The 21165-nt window shown below is 33.3% G+C and overlaps 1 long non-coding RNA gene across 7 annotated transcripts in view; it reads left to right on the forward strand.

The window, feature by feature from the left end:
* Positions 1-21165, forward strand: part of LOC136791970 (uncharacterized) — a 410072-nt gene that overhangs the window by 315600 nt on the left and 73307 nt on the right. For 5 of the 7 annotated variants that reach the window (XR_010840922.1, XR_010840920.1, XR_010840924.1 and 2 more), the window contains 2 exons: positions 3259-3360; positions 12788-12951. This is a non-coding gene — a long non-coding RNA (uncharacterized lncRNA). Of the gene's footprint in view, positions 1-3258; positions 3361-4249; positions 6596-12787; positions 12952-21165 lie in introns of those variants that run through there. The other 2 variants (XR_010840926.1, XR_010840925.1) reach the window with 2 other exon arrangements.

Genomic DNA, 21165 nt, shown 5'->3' on the forward strand with positions numbered 1-21165 from the left:
TGGCAGTAGTGGTTTGGGCTTGTAAATAAAAAGCAATAAAAAGAAATGTACTTCAAACTCATTAAATAGGTCACAATGGTTATATATAAAATATTAAGAAAATATATTAATAGAACATTAATAGACTATTCTATTCAAGATCTATAACCTAGAAACAATATAAAATAATGACAAATATGACTATAATGATTATTTTTAAAGTTATTTATGGATAACTACAGCCATGATTATGTGCTATTGGCAATCAACGTAGCAAACTATGGGTTAATGGCAATTGTATGCTAATAAATTATCGAATCAGTGAGAAAATATTTAAACATACAAGAGCAATGAACAAAGAAAGTTAAAGTAATTCACAGGAGAAGAAATAAGAGCAAAAATAACATAAAAAGAAACATTGGTGATAGGAAATATATTTGAGAACAATACAATTCAAAATTTCTTTATTAGGTTTACTTTTTTTTTTTTTTAATGATTAGTGAATGTGACAGTGTGGGGAAACATAAACAATTGGTGGAAAAGTAAGCTGGAGGGTAAAGTACCTTCTTTTAGCAACATTTGAAATGTACAAATACTTTGATTCAAAAATTCCACTTCCAGAATTTAATCCTGTAGACATTCTTCCACTTAACTGTTCATTATTGCATCATTTTTAGGAAAGAAAGAATATTAAATCATCTTATATTTTATTAATATGGGCATGGTTTAATAAAGAGAGGAATATTTATAATTTAGAGTAACTGGCTGCTATAAGAATGAGATGTACTGATGTGTAAGGATGCCCATGCCATTTTGTTTGTGGGATGGAGAAAAAAGGTAATTATAGAGCAGTATATATAGACAGGTTTCATTTTGTAAAAATAAATCTATTCTTGTATATTTTTCTTATGTGACATATATGTATACATATACATACACATAAATATTTGCATGTGCCAATTCTAAATTGTATGCATCATGGTGCTCAGATTATAACTAGTGTATAAGAGCTTGGAGGGATAGTATGAAAAATTTGCTTTCGCTTTAGATACTTCTGTATTATTGAATATTTTCAAAGAGCAGTCACTTGTTTTAAAGTTACTTACTTTAAGTTGTAGGCCACTATTACTGGAAGCCTGATGCTCTCCACATCCTGCTTCAATAAAGTCATATGCTCTGGCTGTTGTCATACTGTTTAACAATCTATACATAACTTCTTTCTATATAAGCCATCAGGTGCAGCATACCAGCTATATAATAACCACAAAATACCTTTAATACTTATTCAATGTAAAATGATTAATAAAAGTTGAACAATGAAATGAATCAAAAAAGAATGAGTAAATAAATGACTTAACAGGAGGAGAAAGAATGAATGAAAGAATAAACAGAATAAGGTAACAGTAGAGGAAATAAAGAAAAATGAGTATGACATATTGGAAAATTACAATCGCCTGCAAAGAATTGAAAAATAAAAAGATAAGCTAAACATCAGAATTTAACTGACCAAAAGGAATAACTACTAGACATTGATGGAAATTATGAACTATTTTTGTCTATTTTATAAACAGAATATGATCATGTACATTATTAAATACAAGTTAACTTTGCTGTAAAATTGCTTAAATTGTAATAATACATTCATTCGTTGGATTTCTTCAAAGCATTAGGATTTTCTTATAATTACATAGATGTATCATGAGTAGAAACATTGCAATTTTGCTGAAAGAATTGAATTATCAGTTTTTCATAACATATCTGGACTAATTTATTTAATATGAAAATCTATTTTTTTTAACTTATTCACTTTCTGTGGTTGTGTATTACTTTCAATTACTAGCTTTCAGTTGGCAAGAAAGGAAACTACCTGATGTGTTAACATATATTCTTTCTACAGGTAATCATTGTTCAGAAGATGTGAAATGCATGGTCAAGAACCCAGGGTACTTAGAATTCATTAGATACATCTATGATGACATTGGAAAGCTGGTTTGCTCCTATTACTAAAATGTGTTACCTTGCCACATTGTTTCTTACAAGAAGTAGGCACATTCATAAAAATATAACCCTGAAACTTTATTAAAAAGTTAAAGTGTTTACAGGAGGCAAGTGAAACACTGGCTTTAGTAATGGTGATCATTTCTTTTAAAATATTTAATAGACATAAATAGCTATTTAATGATTAACTATTATAGTTATTTAACAGGCATGAATAGCTAATTTATGCCACTGTCAATTTTTTTTTTTGAGCTGTACAAAGCTTATCTTTTTTACTTTAGGTGGATTTTTTTCAACCTCTCTAAATAACAAACCATTTCTACATTAAAGTAAGAAACAAATGGAAAGTTTTATATGGTTTTCTTTTGGAAAACTATGTTAGTGGTACTAGGTTCCCCTTTTTAGAAGCTGGGATAATAGATAATTTACTCTCAAAATATTTTATTAATACCATATCCTGAGGTCACTAAACCAATTTGGGGGTTAACAAACTACAGTCATGAATTCAATCTGGCCCACTGCCTGTGTTTGTAAATAAAGTTTTGTTGGGACACCTTGGCTCACTCATTTACATATTATCTATGGCTACTTTTTTGCTGTAACAATAGAGTTGAGTAGTTGCAACAGTGACTATATGGACTGTAAAGCCTAAAATATTTACCATCTGACCTTTTGCAGAAAACATTTGCTCACTCCTGAACTGAACTAATTGACTTTTGTGTCCTGCCCCATCACTGTAATAAAGTAATACTCAGAAACCATAGAGAGAACACATAGACCACAGCAGCATTTCTTATGCTTGAGAAATGCAAACAATCCCTTTGAAGGATGAAAAGTATTTTCCTAGACCATGATTAATGACTTAAATTACTTTTATTATATATCTGAATAAACGTGTAACTAGGTATACACTCTTTTTATTTATAGCTTTAGTTTATTCCAAGACATATTTAAAGTAGTAAAAAATAGAATTAACATTAAATGGATTTAATGATGGTGTTATTTTGCACAAACTAATTCAGTGTTTGAAGCACACAAATGACATTGCCCGATGTGACATAGGATCTTCTGAGTTTGGCACATGGGCCCTACTGTACACCATGTGATGACTCAGTTCTCCCTCTGTTTTTCTCTATTCACATTACTATGAAACTTCTGTTGGAACAGAAAAAGTTGGCATCATTTGGGCTTGACTTCTTAAGTAAGCATATCATACATGGAGAAAGATCATACAATTGATGTATTCTAAAACTACCTCTGTTCTTTTTCTCGTTTTCTCAGGACCATTAAAGTATTCCTTCCTGATACCAACTCATTTCCAAACTGATATTCAGTGCAGGCACTGGAATCCCATGGCAGTCCTTTTTTAAAATGATCACCCAGGTGAGCTGATATGTGGTTTTATATATATATATATATATATATATATATATATATATATATATATATACATATATATAGTATCATACATAATAGAATAATATAATATTACTAAAAAGAAGAGGAAAATTAAACTATTCTCACTGAGAACTCATAGATTACCACAATACATTTGCACACCTTTATTCTGTCTAAGAAACACAGACCCACAGCAAAGGTGAAAACACTTTAAAGGAAGTGCAGGTTATTGGTCACTTACTTCATTCAGTAAGGCAAGGATAAAAGATGCTAATGTTACTTAGTGCTGGAGCAGTTTTTATTACAGATTTCTAGAACTTCAGCAGGTCCCTCTATTTCAACAGAATTCATCCTCCTATAAGCAACCAAAGAATTTAATAAAATAAGCATATTAATAGTCAATTCTGCATAATACAGAATTATGAAGGAATTGAACAGAATATGGAAGATATGTTTCCTGTACTGTTAATGCTTATAGCCAACCTGAAAAAAACAAAAGTTTCTATATCAAATAGTTATTCAGTATAAGGTTTCAAGTCTGTGTATGAATAACTGCCAAAACAAGTAAAACTAATGCATTTAAAATTCGGAAGGTGTTGATTAGAGGAAATGATATAAAGTAGAGGAATTTTCTGTAGTAACTATTCTTATAATGTCAGATCCATGGACAAAAAAAACCTTGCCAAATCATTATAATTTCATCAAAAAACAGGGTTTCAAAATTTACCATACTTAGACTTATTTTGATGCTTACTTAATACCTTCAGAGAGGATTAATTTAGATAATTATGTTGATGATATTATGGAATTACTAAAACAATTAGGAAATTATGATTCTTCTGGGTAATGTATCTCTGATTTGAACAAATTCCAGGTACCAACAGTTTCTACTGTTTAACCAGCTGTTCTAGAAGAGACCATGGAATTTGTCTGGGGTGAGGATGACAGAGAATGATGACTTGGACTCAGTTCTAGGTTACTTTTACTTTGATTTTCTTCCAAAGCAGCAAATAAACAGAATCACTAATGGAAATGAAGTAAGAAAGTAGGTGGGTGGATATGATGAAACACTTTGCCCCTCACACCTTACTGAGATGATTCAGTGTTTGGTGGTCTCAGCAAACCCCTGGGTATGAGATGCTGATCAGTCAGGGTGTGGATCAGTGTGCTTACTGCCTTCTGTGTCTGCAGTAGTCATGTTAGCACTGAGAAGCAACTTACACTATTTTAACAGGCAATATTTCCATTATTCAGGAACCTACATTCCCATGCCATCTCTGCAGGGCCTAGGAGGTTTTCTCTTACATGCACTTAGGCATAGCTGGGCCTACCATGACAATAATATGCTGCTTCTGTGATTACCAGTACATGGAAAACTTGTTTTTTAAAACAATGGGAAAATACAAGTGCAAGGAATAAGGACAATGAGAAAGAAAAATGGTACTTTTTAAAATAAAATGACTCCTAATTATTTAGATTAAAAATAGACTTTGGGTTATTATGCCATCATATAATACTCTGCAAATTTTATGATTTTGAAATTTTATTAATAGTCTCCACAACATACTCAGGAAGTTTAGTATACAATTAAATTTTGTTATCACAAATGCAGTAGTGGCCACATTCATATCAAGAAATGATATATGAATTGCATCTGATATGGTAGCTCCTTTTACGTTCCCGTTCCCCTTTCCTCTTAGAATAGACTGTGGCACATTATAAAATAGATTCCCTCTTGTTCATGACTTGTTCAGTTGCAAATTCATGTAAACTACAGGACCAGTTTGGCACCTGCTGTGATCATGAGTCTACTGCTGTTTCTCTAATCAGAAAACATTCCTATTAGATAAACCATCTGGCTTGAAAAGCATCCCTTTTGCATTCAAAACAGTTTTGTTAGAATTCAGCCAAAGTATATTTTAAAAGGAAAGATGTGTCAGCAAGATCAGTCTATTTACTAATGGAATAGTCCTCTATTAAAATATCATTTACAGAATAAAAGCTATAGAATGAAAATATTACACAACATGAAATATTATAGTTACATGTGAAAATGTGGGTGGTGGCAACCTTTGTCTAAGGCCATCCAGTGAAATCTGTTGAAATTTAGTTAGTCACAGTCATCCTCTGATCAGAGCCAACTAAATTTCATGTTATTCTGACTGCAATCATTTTCATTGAGTTATGACATATCATGAATGTTATTTTGTGACCATCAGTATTATTAGATACTAAGGTACTACTTGGTTATCTACTGAATCATGTTTATTCCTGTGGATGTGACTTATCATTATTTATATTCATGTTCTTCAGGCTATCTATATTTTATATCATTTCATCCAAGACCAATAATAATATAATTCTACTCTAGAAATAATTCATAGGAACCCAAAAATCTACTTTTAATATTTTGAGTGAATTTTGGGTGCTATTAACAGGGAAAATAAAATATTGAAGCATGTGAAGTTTAAAGTTAATTAAAGCTTAACAGTCATAAGGAAAAAAGTGGACGGTAAAAGAAATGCTGCTCTTTGATCTTTTCAATTAATGTGTTTATCAAAATTTGATTGTATGCACACACTTGTTAAGATGTTCTCAGTTATATTTCAAAAACCAGAGACATGCTTCCTGCCTTCAAGGAGTTTGCATCTGTGTGAAGAAGCAAGACTAATAAAATAACTTCATAGTCATGAAAGCGTGCCTGTGGATTTTTGAGATTCAATTGAAAATATCATAAAGATCAGAAAAGGGAATATCACAATGGAAGAGGAAGAATTTAGAATTGTTTTGATGGTCAAGCTGGTGTTAGAAGAATAGAAGGTCAAAAGGCAAGACACTTGGAGGAAACATTAATGGAAGAACAGAAATGTAGGATACAGGTAAAGCGGTCTTTTATGTAGCACAGAATGGAATTTGGACTTGGACATGTCAAACTTAGATATTGATAGCTATCCAGAGTCTTTGAAGTGTGAATCAAATAATTTAATATTTGCCCACACAAATCAATACTCTCATTTTTTACTTTTCTTTTCTCAATTGGGCTGTCAGTTCCTTGCCCACAAAGCATATATTACATTATGAAGCACATAGTAACTTATGATGCCTTGAACATTGTGATACATGATATTTTTTCAAAGAATGAATATTTGAAAATGTATGTAAAAAATTCTGTTCATGTGGTTTTGTGTATGATTAAAGACACCTCTGTCAATTTCTGCTGAAAATCCAAAAACTTTTTATATTGGCAATGCCTGAAGTGAGTATGAAGTGCCTTTATTGAATAAATGTAAAGATATGATTATTGCTAAAATGAAAGAAATTATAAAGATAAAATTGGAGGATCCCTGACAACCTCCTCAAATTGCTTTTTTCATCCATCCTCATTATCACTTCTTCTTTTTGCTGGCTTTAAATTTCCACCATTGAAATCACTCTTTTGGAAAGTACAACAGATGTGAAATCATTGTCTTCATGAGGCTACCAAGAACACACTATATATTTTTGGAAGTGCTATGTATTATCTGGATCTAGAAATAGGTGCTGGAATACTTTGCTATCACACAGGGACATTTTCACCAGATTTGGTAAGTAGCAACTTTGGAAGCAGAGAGGAGAGTTTTGTTCCTAAAGAAAATGATGAAGTACAGTTAAATTTCATTAGGCAGGGGAAAAATGATCAATTTCTAAGACTTGGGAAGGAACTCCGTAAATAATTACTCATAAGGAAAGGCAAAGTGTGTCAAAACATGTCTACCTGAATATGGTGTGTGTGTGTGTGTGTGTGTGTGTGTGTGCGTGTGTGTATACATACATGTTGGGATTTGTTATATAAAAGATCTGTCACTTATAAATGAGCTAGAAAAGTACAAGAATAATAAATGAAATGATAAATAATAAATTTATAATAATTATTATTTTCAAGAAATGATGGTTATATTAACTCTCAATATAAACATCTTTTATTTCCTATTAAGGAGTACCTTAAGAGTGGGTACTCAATAAAATTACTTAGCCAAAACACCTGTTTCTGACAGATATTTAGGTTAATAAAACTGACATACTCCATTTATTGATTATTTACATATGCCAGGTACTGTGCCAAGTGTTTATATATTTATATTATATAACTCATTTCTCACCATACTCCTATGTTGTATAAATGAGGAAACTGTCACACAGGAGCCTCTGCATTGCCAAAGAACAGGGCCTATGAACTTAATCACTCTGCATCCCAAATGTATATTGATGTAAGTCTAGAAACAGGAGGAGGTAGGTGACTCCTAATGTTGTTTTTATTGTTATGGTTGACATTTTCCAGATATAGCAGGCTTCCAAATCAGGATACTGTTCAGCAAAGTACAATCAGTAAAGTTGTTAGAGTAAACAGTAAGTAAGTGTTGCCACTGGAAGAATGAGAAACCAGTTTGAGTCAAGACTTCTTAGAAGTGATGAGTAAACCCAGAAGTGTGGACCTAGCCCACAACATCCAAATCAGAGCTATTAAAGCTTCAAGGGCTTGTTGAGTACTCACAAGAATATAGTTTTGGATTCTTCTGATCTTGTTAAAAAGACGTGGATTAAATATGAAAGTATTCATGAATGAGCGATTGAATAATGATATGCTTTAGCCATGGTAATGTATTTATATTTCTAATCATTGTGGATTTCCATATAATCACAAACAGAATATTATAGTGGTTAACATCACAACCTCTGGTATTTGTGCCTGATTTTGAATCCCAAATCTCTCTCTTTCTAGTCATATAACCTAGGAAAAGCCACTTAACACCTGTGTCTCAGTTTTCTCATCAAGGGTTGGATTGGGGAAGAAATGAGTTAAGTACTTAAACACTTAGAACAGTGCCTGACACTTTGTAAGCACTAAATATTGTCAGTCACTTTTAATGTGGGTTTTATGTACATACTCTTAAGTGAAATAGATGGATACACTTGTTATTTTAAGTCACTGATTTTAACTGTGAATAGGTGAAATGGCAAAAGGAGGATGGAAAAATGTTTTTCTCTATCTAAACCTCCCAGGAAATTCTGTTAAGTCCTTTCTCTCCCCACCCCTATCTTGTCCCATACCAACATCTTTATCATCCTTCCAGATGAGAAACATAAGTTCTAATGAAAGATCTTACTTACAGGACTATCATGCAAACAGGAATTGTGTGGAGGCAGAAAAAGATTAGAAGCATTGATTTACATGCCACTCTCTCACTTTGTCCCAGCTTACCCTTCCCCCTCCCCATGTCCTCAAGTCCATTCTCTAGTAGGTCTGCGTCTTTATTCCCATACTGCCCCTAGTTTCTTCATGACCATTTTTTTTTTTTTAGATTCCATATATATGTGTTAGCATATAGTATTTGTTTTTCTCCTTCTGACTTACTTCACTCTGTATGACAGCCTCTAGGTCCATCCACCTCACTACAAATAACTCAATTTCATTTCTTTTTATGGCTGAGTAATATTCCATTATATATATGTGCCACATCTTCTTGATCCATTCAAATGTACATACATACACTACCAAATGTAAAACTGATAGCTAGTGGGAAGCAGCCGCATAGCACAGGGAGATCAGCTCCGTGCTCTGTGACTAGAGGGGTGGGAGGGAGGGAGACGCAAGAGGGAAGAGATATGGGGACATATGTATATGTATAGCTGATTCACTTTGTTATAAAGCAGAAATTAACACACCATTGTAAAGCAGTTATACTCCAATAATGATGGTTAAAAAAAAAAAAGCATTGATTTAAGTAGGATTGGATCACATGATCTTAACTGCCTGAATAGCTTTCTTCACTCAGGTTTTTGACATGCTTTATGAAACAGGCTTTAAAACTTGCTGTGGAATATAATCCTCAACAGTGAGTGTAATGTCCACTCCAAGTGCCTTCAGCATGAATCTACAAGTGAGAAGCTGCTTACATAGCAAAGTTCCCAGAAAAAAATATACCTCCTTTTAAGGAACAAGAATATTCTCTCTTCATTGGAGAGAGCTTCAATAACTTATTCTCTCCTTGGCTTTGACTTGCCTTTAATGATATGCACAAACAGTGAATACGTATGTTTTAAAATATGATAGATCAGAGACTGAAGTTAGCAAAACAGCTGCAGAGAGCATAATCTCCTGTAATAGGAGTAAGCACCCATGAGATGGCAGTTACAGTCTTACTTTGTGGCTACTTTTTTTAATTACAGAAAAAAATTTTTTTTACATATCACAAAAGAAAACTGTGAGTATGTTTACACTCACCTATCCAATGTCATATTTTCATATTTAGTTCCTAACAGATTTTTATTGGTTTCTGTTGCTGGTTGAATTGTGTTCCCCAAAAAGGTAAGTTGAAGTTCTACCCCCTGGTACTTGTGAACGTGATCTTATTTGAAAATAGAGCCTTCATAGATATAATCAAGTTAAGATATGGGCATAGTAGACTAGGGTGACCCTTCAATCCAATGACTAATGTTCTTTTAAGCAAAGGCAGATTTGGACACAGAGACACAGATGCACACAGACAATAGATGGTCATGTGAAGAGGGAGGCAGAAATTGGAAGGAAACAGCTACAGCCAAGGGTGGTCTGCAACCATCTGAAGTTAGAAACAGCCTTCAGATAGAGCATGACCCAGCTGACATCAGGATTTCAGACTTCCAGCCTTCAGAATGATGAAAGAATAAGTCTCTTTATCTTTAAGCCACCAGTTTGTGGTGATTTGTTATGGCAGCCCTAGGAAACCAATACAATTTGCATCATCCATGACACTCCAACCTCAATGGCCTTCTTTTTAGATCCTCAAACACATGATGTATTTTCCTGTCTGGAGTCCTTTGCACAGGCTATTCACTCTGCCTGGAATACTCTTCCCCAGATCCCTCCATGCCTTGCTTTTGCTGTTCATTAAGGACTTACACAGCCCAGAGATCATCCCTCAGTACCTAAATTAAAGTAGCCAGTCATTTCCTCTCTACCATGTCACCCTAATTTAATTCCTAAGTAGAAATGATTGGATATTTTTCTTTTTTCTCTCTCTTTTTTCGTGGGTTTATTTATATTGTTGTTCCTCTAAAATTCTTGAGAACAAGAATTTTATGTGTTTGTTCAGTACCTAGAATAGAATCTGGTACATGTAGGCATTCAATAAGTATCTAGTGAATGAATAAATGAAGTCATAATTTTTTTAACCCCTTGAAACAGACTATTATAATGTTATAGGACAAGGTCCTGAAATATATTAGTTGTTTCAATTTTATAAAGAGCTACTGTACATATCTATGAGCATGACATTTATGGCATTTTAATTTTTTTCAATTTTAGTAAAGTTGGGCTTACAAAAATTATTTTATAAATATTCTTTTACATCTGAATAACTAGCAGATATTGCCACAGTATCAGTATCTGAAAAGTACATTTTCCACTGTGTGGTTACTGTTAATTTTTCCGAGTTATCTACTGGCAGGAAAATCAGCTATTAGCAAATTTTCCTTCTTTCAGCCAACACATTTCTAAAGGTGGTAGTTGATATATTCTGCAGTTTTCAGTTAACTTGTCAAGAATATAAAATACAATCTGATTTGCTCTTTCCTGATATTCTTAATGTAGTTAGGCATAATGCATGAATACGTAATAGTGTGTTTGTGAAGGAAGAGGATGGGTTAGATGGAACTGAGAACTTTTCTAATTTCCTGTCCAGGTAGTATATTTCATAAATATTTCCAACACAAATGACCTCCTCTATTTGATAACTTTGATGAAATTCCCGCCTACAGTTTTGCACAGTATGGTATTAACAACCTCCCTAAAAGTTCTGTACTTTTTAGATACTTTTTAGTCTTGAAACTCCCATTGCAAGTTGTTGTTGTTACCTATGACATTTATCAGTGTTTGCTTTTGGATTGGTTTTTAAAAAATTATAAGTTCAGATTGGCAGTAACCTAGAGACTTGCATGTTTTTTTCTCATGTTGTTTAGTTTGATTTATATGCAAACTATGTTGAGTATGTTTCTTTCAACTGATACCTTGAGATAATCCTCCAATATTAGTTTTCTCCTTTAAAAAAAAATCTTTAACTTCCTGTTCAACTTGTTACTCTTTTAGTTAATCACCCACCCTATGTTTGCCCAGTTGTTCAGCCCCTTAAACACAGAAGAGCATTTGTTCTCTTTTTTTCTTTCTTTTCCTCACTTCCGATATTCGATTCACCAGCAAAACCTACTAGTCTTATTTTTAAATCTATTTGTTTTCCCTTCTCTCCAAAGAGATCATTTGGACAACTGAATAAACTGCTGATGGACTCCCTTCTTCTCTCTTAAGTTCTCTTTGTGATTCATTTCCTCACACTGAGTGAATAGAAAAAAAAAGTAAATCCATTCTTGCTACTACCACAGTTCATACTCTGAAGTGTTACCGCACTTAGTTCAGACTCCTTACTAGGACCCTCAGAGACCAAAGGAAATGATCCCACCAACTTCTCCAACATTGGTTTGCTTTCTGTTTTCTCACATGCCAAGATCATATCTAACGCAGGGCCTTTCTATACCCCCTGCTTCATCCAGATCTGGCTGACTGCCTTCTTAGCATTAGGCTTCAGCTCAAATAACACCTCTTGAGAAATACCAGTTGTTAACTTCCCATCTAAATTATTCTCCTGCACTGCCATTCTCTGTAACAGACAGAGCTTTATCCTTATTCATTTCTAACAAACCAAGTTTGTTTACCTCCTTGCATAACCACATATTTCAGAGGATGTGGGCTTCAGCCCTATTAGTCTAAGTCTGGTGGGTTTAAATCTTTTTTTCTTTTATTTACAATTTTATATTAATTTCAGGAGTACAACTTAATGATTCAAAGTTTTTATAGGTTATACGACATTTAAATTTATTATAAAATATTGGCTATATTCTCTGTGCTGTATGTACTGTACAATATATCCTTGTAGCTTATTTATTTTATACATAGTAGTTTGTACCTCTTAATTCCCTACCTCTATCTTGCCCCTCCCTCCTTCCCTCTCCCCACTGGTAATCACTAGTTCTGTGAGTCTATTTCTGTTTGTTATATTCATTCATTTGTTTTATTTTTTGGATTCCACACGTGAACAATAACATACAGTATTTGTCTTTCTCCGTCTAACTTATTTCACTAAGCCTAATACCCTTCAGGTATGATGAGTTTAAATCTTTATAAGTCTAACCTAATAGTTTTCAAACAATGGCAGGGTCCCACACACAGAGATTTTGATATCTTTGGTCTGAGGTTAAAAACCATTTTTCTGAATTGGTTATGGTATTTGAGTATGCTTTGAGTGACTTAGTACAGGCATGGGCATGGGTTGCAATTTGGTAAATGAAATGTGAAAGAAAGATTACTTATGGGATTCTTAAAAAATATTCTCTGTCTTACAAGGGAGATCAAAGAATAACTTCTCAACAACCAGCTGGGCATTGTTGTGTAAGAATGTGAAGCAGCTGTCTTATGCCCCAGAAGGTGAAAGCCTGAGTATAAAAGCCCACATCAGGATGTCTGAGAAGAAAGAGAAAACCAGAATTTAAATGACATTGTTGAGTCAGGTAACACTCATACAACACTAACTCTAGTCAGGTTTGTTTGTTTGTTTGTTTTAAATTAATGTGAGATAATAAATCTCACTCTTACTTAAGCTATTTAAAGTTGCATCTCATGTTAATTGTAGACCAAAGTAGCTTAACTGATATCTTTTCTAGTTCATTACCCTAACCAGTTGTCTTAATACAGGCAATAAACTCTGAAATTGTCTTGCTTGTTTATGCATTTCCTCTTTTTGGTCTTTCCCTGCATTTTAAGAAAAAAATATGTTGTCTTTTTTATACTCATTTTTGACCCAATGCCGAGAATGTTGTTTGGCACATAGTAGATACTGAATGAATGTGTAAAAATATATGACTAATATATTCAGTCTACTACATTTATATCTTCAATATCTAAAGATAAACTTCTCTATGCTTGTTCATTATTACAGTGTTAGTTTATTAGCTCTTCCCAGAAATACTTTAATAGTGTCTATTAAAATATCCCTTTCTACAATTTATCAATTCCTCTTCCGCACTACTGCTAGAGCAGAAAAGATCTTACCTGCTTAAAATCTGTCTACTGTGCCTTATTACTTACCAAGGTAATGCCAAACTCCATTACCTGATAGACATCAGGCCTTTACCTGCTTATTCAGCTTGTCTGATTCGAATCTGTACTACAGTCACACTTAAGATTTCAAATCTTTTCCAACAAATCATGTGTAGTAGGCAGAATTCTGAGATGGATCAAAAAATTACTACCTTCTCGTATGTACACTTTGTATAATAACTCCCTCTGACTGTGGATGGACCACAAGGAATTGAATTCAGCCAACAACCTGAATGAGCTTGGAAGCAGACCCCAAACTCCAGAGAAGAACCCTAGCCAGGATGGCATTTTCATTGCAGTTTGTGAGACACTCAAATGAGATAAACCCAGATTCCAACCTACACAATTATGGGATAATATATGGGTGATTTTTGAGCTGCTAAGTTTCTGGGTAATTTGTCTTTCAGTAATAGAACACATACATCATGCTTCCTAAATTCTCCTTGCTTTACACTCATCGTTCTCTCTAATTTCAGTTCATGTCTGCTTAGTAGGTACTTACCCATGCTTCAAGACCCAACTCATGCAATACTTCCTTTAAGAATACTTCCTCTGTGAAACACCTTTCTCTCAACCCTAGCTTGCTTGTTTCAACATGCTTCATTCTCCTCAATGGTTTTTATTGTTCTAACATTTGCCCTTTCACATGTCTATTATATTAGAATGGTAGTATCCTCATTTTGAACTGAAGCTATGACCCCTGTCATGTCAAGACCAATGTCATAATGGAACCAGGTTATCAGGAGTCTCCTGATAAAGACATATCCCAAATATACTGAAGGTCATTTGATTAACTCAACAGTAATGCCTCAGGTTTTTGTCAGGATGTGACATCAGTGTTACTCTTACTTAGATATCTCCCCACATTAATCCTCAATGGACTAATGAGTAAGTCACAGTTGACAATGGACATAAAAGCTTACAACAAATAAAATTTTAAGAATTGACTTGTGGTTTACAGTGGCATAGTAATGACACCTCTATTGCTTTTGCCTCTTCTCTGAAATCATTGCAAAACAATGAGAATTATAAGAAAGAGATGAGAAACAGCTTCATCTTTGGTAAAACTGGAAATTATCTGTAACTCTACAAAATACATGAAGAATGCCTGCTAAATCCAGTGACAGTAATAATATGATGCAAGAAAATGCTGAGAAAAGAAATCTACAGCTGCACCATTGGATAATGCAGACGTAGATAACTCTCCAATATAGCTGATCACCCTGAGGGATTAAAATACCACTAACAATTGCATATCAGAATAGTGGGTTGGGTCGTAGGGGTTTCTCTAGACTTTGTTTATCATCACAGAGAAGTAAGGAGATGAAGCTGAAGAAGAAAACACACAAGCATTCTGAATGTATGAAAGTAATCTGCCAGGGAATCCAGATAAAGGAAAGCCTTTGAATTGTAAACAGCCCTGCAACTTTCAGCTGGGAGAAGTAAAGGCTAAATAATCCATCTCTGTCTCTATTTCTGTGTGTGCATTTGTGTTTGTGTAAATCATATAGGCATGCACATACACACACACACACAAACTTGAAACTTTGTGTTATAGGAAATTTCTCCATGAACCAGGGAAGTATCCAGGTAGCTTGTAAACTGTTCTCACTCTTAAACCACAGAAACCTGCTGAGAGATGGTAGTAAAGTTAGAACTTACCTCACAGAAAGATAATTAATACTTTAAACTGTTCAACTCAGCATCCATAGATATTCTGCAAATTAAAAATAAGGAACAGAAAAAATGAAATGGAAAATAAGGATGACATAGCAGAAAAACACGACCTTGGACAAGATACACGATTTTGGCCAAACTATACGGAAAATACCAATTTAAAGTAAGAGCTAAAAGCAGAGATATAAGAGAATGAGGAAGACATTTGACACGTAAATACATACAAGAACATCCAGAGTTCAAGAGACAAGAAGAAAAGAAAATAAAGGCTTCAGAAAGTGAGGCCACATAGAAAACATGAAAGGGAAATAGACTCTACTCAAAGGCAAGTTAAAAGTCAGATTGGCAAAATAGACTAAAGTGGAATTAAAGTAAAAAGACAACAAATAGAATTAAAGAAATTAGGGAGAACTGACTGATAAAGAAGATACCCAAGGCAGATCCAAAATAGATATAATTGGTATCCTTGAATAAAAGAACCAGAAGGAGACAAAAACTTCAAGATATAATTCAAAGATTTTCTAGGACTGTAAAATATTTTAATGTGTAGATTAATATGAAAAACTTTAATGTATAGATTGAACGATCTTACTCTGTCTAAGGTAAAACATATAGTTCAAAGTTAAAGACTAATCCTTCAGGCTTTGAGGAAAAAGGATAAAATGCCTATAGTGGGTGGAGAACAGAAGGCCTCACATATCGCCAGCAATTTTTAATTTCTCAAGCAAAGAGGAACCTGAGTATTTTATACTCAGTCAATATTTCATTTCTGATACACAAGAACAAAGAGCATATATTCCTCATGAGCTCTGAAAAAGAAATTTATAGAGGATCAATTGACCAATAGAAACATAGACACTAGGGCAAAAGATTGGCAGTGATCCTTGTGTTTATTTAATTGCAGGACTAAAGTTAATCCAAGAGTGGAAATTGTAGTTACAAATAGACTATAAATCACAAACCATGTCAAGACAGAAAAAATCATCACTATTATCAAAAGTCAAGAGTATAAATGTAAGAGAAGCACAACATTTTATAACTATAATGATTTCCTCTTTTTTTATATCTGAAAGTCAAAAGATGATTTTTGAACCTGACAAATCAATCAATGAACGTATATATTAAAGTACTTTTTAAAAAATGAATTAATGTGGGCTTCCCTGGTGGCGCAGTGGTTGAGAGTCCGCCTGCCGATGCAGGGGATACGGGTTCGTGTCCCGGTCTGGGAAGATCCCACATGCCGCGGAGCGGCTGGGCCCGTGAGCCATGGCCGCTGAGCCTGTGCGTCCGGATCCTGTGCTCCGCAACGGGAGAGGCCACAACAGTGAGAGGCCCGCGTACTGCAAAAAAAGCCCGCATACAGGAAAAAAAAAAAAGTGAATTAATGTATAGAATTAAGAAAAATAGATCTGGATGACAAGGTAAAATAAAACTAGATACTGTGTTTTGAAATATGTTTAAATATATGTGATAGAGAAAGTGGAAAAAGATGGACAAAGTTAGCAGTAAATAGAGCAGCAACAACAACACAAAAAGCAAGACATATGGTGTTAACATCAGGTAATGTTGATTTAAGGCAAAATGTATGATAATAATAAAAGGTTCAATTCATAAAAAATTTTACACTCACATACAATAATGTACAAGTAAAGAAAACAACAAAATTCATGAAATAAAACCTAGAAGGAAAAATTTCAGTGATATTTCAGGTGTATGATATTTCAATTAATTTATCTATTTTTCCAATGGCATTTCAAGTAGATCAAAAATAAATAAAAGTCCCAAATTATATAATATAAAATACATCTAGTTGATGTATATCGTTAGCAATTTACCTCATGTCTTTATAGAGGATAATTTTCCAAAGAAATTGAAGCTCCATTATCCAAAGTTATCAGTAAATATTCAGAAATGTGTATGGGATATTATCAGTTACTTGCACATGATAAGCCGGGATATTCGAATCACAGTATCCAGAAGAGTTTGAAGAAATCAGGAAGATATGAAGCCCTACTTGGGAACTTAGGAGGGAGTTGTTCTGAAGGACCTGACAGTATCCTCACCTTAAACAAGCAGTATTTCTAACAACCTCTCCTCCAACAGCACGTGCTAGACATGAGCAGATAAGTTGCTTCTTTGATGGGATCTTTTAGTCAATCCCATCATCTTCATCTGTTTGAAAACTATGCAATTATGTATTTTTTAGTGTAATTCCAACTAATTAAAAGGATAACATAAAACAAGCAGAGTTTATATCAGCAGTTGAAAGAAATCAATAAACATAATTTACTATAGTTATAGAGAAAAACTTCTATTTATTGGTACAAAAATTATTTTGATCAAAGGCAACATCCATACTGGGTAAGATTGCTAAAGTATATACTTTCTTAATATGTTATATAGATAAAGGCAATTCCTTTCTATATGTGTATATTTTATGTGTATGTATATATATATGTTTTTTATATATAACATGTAAACATATCTATATATGCACATATAGTATATATACTATGCACATATATATGTATTTTATAGGAAAAATAAAAGAATTTGTATTAAAGTTGAGAACAAATAAGGAAATTGCTACCATCACTAATATTTAGTAGTTTTTGTGAGTGTACTAGTTAATGGAATTTACATAAGAAAGAAATAAGGTGTAAAAATTGGAAAGAAGTAGGCAAAGTTAAAATTATTTACAGTGATATAATAGAAAATCTATGAAATTCAAAAGAAACCACTAAAACTGCCAAAAGCAATAAGAGATTTCAATAACGTGGTTGGTGCAAAATCAATATATCAAAATAACAGCATATGTGTATATATATTATATGCATACTTTTCTATCTATCTACATGCTTGTTAGAAAGGATAATGGAAGAAGACATTTCATTTACAATAGCTGCACAAACATAAAATACCTGTGAATAACCTAAATAAGAAATATAGTGACTTTTTATGAAAATGTTACTAAGGGACCCAAAGTGAAACTTGAATTATTAGAAAGGAATGCCTTCTTGTTGGATAAAGAGACTTAGTACTAGAAGAATTTCAACTAATTCTAAATCAGTGTGCAAGTGGTGATGCCTGCAGTCTACTAATATGATATTTTTCACTACTGTTAGACAGCTGATTCTAAAATTCATGTGGTTAAATGAATGTTTAAGAATAAGTAGGTAATTTTTGAAAGGTAAGAGTAATAAGTGGATTTGAATACCTGAAAATATTCAAGCATGTTATGAAATATTACAAATCTTAATAATTAAAATAGTATAGTACTGATTCATAAATAGAACGATGAATAGTAAATAAAAGAGTCCAGATATAATGCAAATATATGTGAGAATTTAGTACATGATAAAAGTGACATTTTATATTATTGGAGAAAATGTACATTAATTAGCAATGGTTTAGGGCAATTGATTAGGCACATTAAAAAAAAGTTTATACTGCAACCTCATTTCTTATTATCAATTCCAGTTGGAACAAATAATTAAATTATGAAGATGAATGAAGAGGAGCAGGAGAAGAGAAAGAGGAATCTATAAAATTATTAGAAAAAAAAGATTTTTTAAATATTTTAAAAATAATTTTATTATGGGAAAGGCCTGTAAAAATATTAAACAAAAATTGTAAGAACTGAGACCACCTGTGTCAACATAATTTAACTGTTTGCTCCATAAATTTCTTGCCCAGGAAGATAAAGCTAAAAATCAATAAATAACTTTACTGTTTGCTTTAGGAAATTCTTACAAATCAATTCATCTGGGCAAACAATTTGCTCACCTGGATGAACAGCTTACTTATCAGTACAATAAGTTGCTCACCAAGAATTGTTTCAATAGCCTTGCTTCACTGTGCCAACCAATCCTATACCATTACATCTTGAACTTTGCCCAGTTCCAACCAATTCTTCACCTTGAAAGATGCACCTTAAACCATTTGTGTGTGACTCATAAAATCTCTGAATACCATTTCCTAACATCCTCCTCTTGATACACTACTAAGGTTCTCTCAAGGTAATGTTTTCTCTTACAATATAGTAAATTAAAATTCAATTAAAATTAAATTCAACTTTGTTGATGAAGACATTTTTCTGTTAGTCCATTGTGGATAGTTGATGACCCAAATCCATTTAAAAACTTAATATGGAAAACAATATACAAAATCAGAAGAAAAATTATAAAATAGGAAAAAAGTTTTGAATACTCATCATAGACAAAATGCTATTTACCTAAATATTTTAAAACCCTAATAAATTAGTAAGAAAAAAATTGGAAAAGAGTTACATACATGAAAGAAGTTCACATCAAATTATATAAGAATGGCTTTAAAATACCTGAAAATAAGCTCAGCATAAATTATATTACCACAAATGCATATTAAAACTATAAAGAAATTCTATTTTTCACCTTTCAGATTGACAAAGGTCAAAAAGTAGTATAGATGTGGGGAAACATTTTTGCAGAGTTTATTCGGGTATAGCTTCCTATGGTGTACAACATGGCAATATTTATTATAATTTTAAATGCATGTGGGCTTTGACCAAGGAGTTCTATTTCCAGGAGTTTATCCTCCAGATAGATTCCCACAAGTGGAAAAATATATTGTATGAGGATATTAATTTTAGCTATTTCTGGAAATAGCAAAGAATTAAAACATTTTAAAATCCATTATTATCATACAATAGAAAATGACTTTTTGAAGGCAGCTATCATAAACAACTAGGTATGTGCTAATGTCCAAGTTATGTTAAATTTTTTAAAAAATTATTTCATAAGAGTATTATTTTTATATTGGGATTTTAGTGGGAAAACATATAGATATACCATTCAAAATATCATGTAAAAACCATTGCCACCAAAGTTAATTAAATGGTTTAGGGGAAGAAGTACTTTGCACTGCAAACTCTTTTGAATTTTGTCTAGAAATGTGCTTTTATTAGCTACTAATTCTCCCTTCACCCCAATGAAATTGAAAAAGGGAGCTTGTTTGATTAAAAACTCTGTAGGACATTGGAATATTGGGTAGTACTCCTTTAGAATCAATGTAATAAATAAACTCAAAAGGGAATAAGAGGTCTTTTTTTCACTTCTGTTTGGTGGACAGTGGGCACAGGGGAATTGAGTTTGGAGAGAAAGGAGTTTCCTTCCTTCCTTTGCAGCAGGGTGGCAGTACTGCTGGAAGCATGCAGGTGGCAAAAATCTTATTGGTGGATACAACACAAGACAAGTCCCAGCAGGAACATAATAAGAAGTGAAGTTACCTTGATGCTGTCAATATGAGCATATGTGCAACCCCTCTGTAACCCTACTCCCTGTGTAACCCCTGAAACTAGGGAAGACTTGGCTGGAAACTGGAGGTTTTGCAAAAGCAAGTTAGGACGTAGTAGTCTTGCTTGTGCTACTCTAGTTACTGTAGCCAGGGGATAGAGGATCATGGACGGATATATAAAGTAACAAATTATAATTCTAGTAGTTTTTAATTACAATAAAAGATGTATATCAGAATTACCTAAGAGCTCATGCTTGGGGCCAAGTCCTCATATGTTAATGAAGTTTAATACAAATAATTAAAATGACCCCTCCAAGCAAAAGAAGCACCAGGTAAACTTAAGGACATTCTTGCTTCTAGACCAAATGCACAGGAGTGAGTACTAAACAAGAGTTTCTACATAACTCTCCGTCTCTGAGCAAGGAATGGCTAGCAGTGGGAATAATAGGAAAGAGGTGGCATTTGAATACTTCATCACTTCCCCCATTCCTGTCTGCTTATTCAGCTTCATTTTACTTTCATCTTCACTGTTCTCTCCATCACAATACTCCCTGCTTCGGTCATACTATTCTTCTGAGTCCTTGTTCAACGTCATTTTGCCCTACTGAGCTGCAGGGAGTGTGGCTGGCAGGAGACAGTGGAGCCCTTCCCAGTCATGCTGCTCACTGGAGGAC

This window comes from Kogia breviceps, chromosome 5, assembly GCF_026419965.1.
Source record: "Kogia breviceps isolate mKogBre1 chromosome 5, mKogBre1 haplotype 1, whole genome shotgun sequence".
NCBI lineage: Eukaryota > Metazoa > Chordata > Mammalia > Artiodactyla > Physeteridae > Kogia > Kogia breviceps.